Source organism: Bison bison, unplaced genomic scaffold (assembly GCF_000754665.1).
Source record: "Bison bison bison isolate TAMUID 2011002044 unplaced genomic scaffold, Bison_UMD1.0 scf7180017864357, whole genome shotgun sequence".
NCBI classification, from domain to species: Eukaryota; Metazoa; Chordata; class Mammalia; order Artiodactyla; family Bovidae; genus Bison; species Bison bison.
The window spans coordinates 867684-869000 of record NW_011494929.1 but is presented as its reverse complement, the minus strand read 5'-3'; positions in this window follow the sequence as shown (position 1 = coordinate 869000).

Here is a 1317-nt window from a genome sequence, read left to right as displayed (position 1 = left end):
CAGGGTCAACTCTTCGCATGAGGTGGCCAAAGTACTAGAGTTTCAGCTTTAGCATCAGTCCTTCCAAAGAACACCCAGGGCTGATCTCCTTTAAAATGGACTGGTTGGATCTCCTTGAAGTCAAAGGGACTCTCAAGAGTCTACTCTAGCACCACAGTTCAAAAGCATCAATCCTTTGGTGCTCAGCTTTCTTCACAGTCCAACTCTCACATCCATACATGACCACTGGAAAAACCAGAGCCTTGATTAGATGGACCTTTGCTGGCAAAGTAATATCTCTGCTTTTTAAAATGCTATCTAGATTGGTTATAACTTTCCTTCTAAGGAGTAAGCATCTTTTAATTTCATGGCTGCAATCACCATATGCAGTGATTTTGGAGCCCCCAAAAATAAAAAGTCTGACACTGTTTCCCCATCTATTTCCCATGAAGTGATGGGACCAGATGCCATGATCTTAGTTTTCTGAATGTTGAGTTTTAAGCCAACTTTTTCACTCCCCTCTTTCACTTTCATCAAGAGGCTCTTTAGTTCCTCTACACTTTCTGCATAAGGGTGGTGTCATGTGCATATCTGAGGTTATTGATATTTCTCCCGGCAATCTTGATTCCAGTTTGTGCTTCTTCCCAGCGTTTCTTATGATGTACTCTGCATATAAGTTAAATAAGCAGGGTGACAGTATACAACCTTGATGTACTCCTTTTCCTATTTGGAATCAGTCTGTTGTTCCATGTCCAGTTCTAACTGTTGCTTCCTGACCTGCATATAGGTTTCTCAAGAGGCAGGTCAGGTGCTCTGGTATTCCCATCTCTTGAAGGATTTTTCACAGTTTATTGTGATCCACACAGTCAAAGGCTTTGGCATAGTCAATAAAGCATAAAGAGATGTTTTTCTGGAACTCTCTTGCTTTTTCCATGATCCAGCGGATGTTGGCAATTTGATCCCTGGTTCCTTTGCCTTTTCTAAAACCAGCTTGAACATCTGGAAGTTCACGGTTCACGTATTGCTGAAGCCTGGCATGGAGAATTTTGAGCATTACATTACTGGCGTGTGAGATGAGTGCAATTGTGTGCCAAAGCATTCTTTGGCATTGCCTTTCTCTGGGATTGGAATGGAAACTGACCTTTTCCATTCCTGTGGCCATTGCTGAGTTTTTCAAACTTGCTGGCATATTGAGTGCAGCACTTTCTCAGCATCATCTTTCAGGATTTGAAATAGCTCAACTGGAATTTCATCACCTCCACTAGCTTTGTTTGTAGTGATGCTTTCTAAGGCCTACTTGACTTCACATTCCAGGATGTCTGGCTCTAGGTGAGTGCT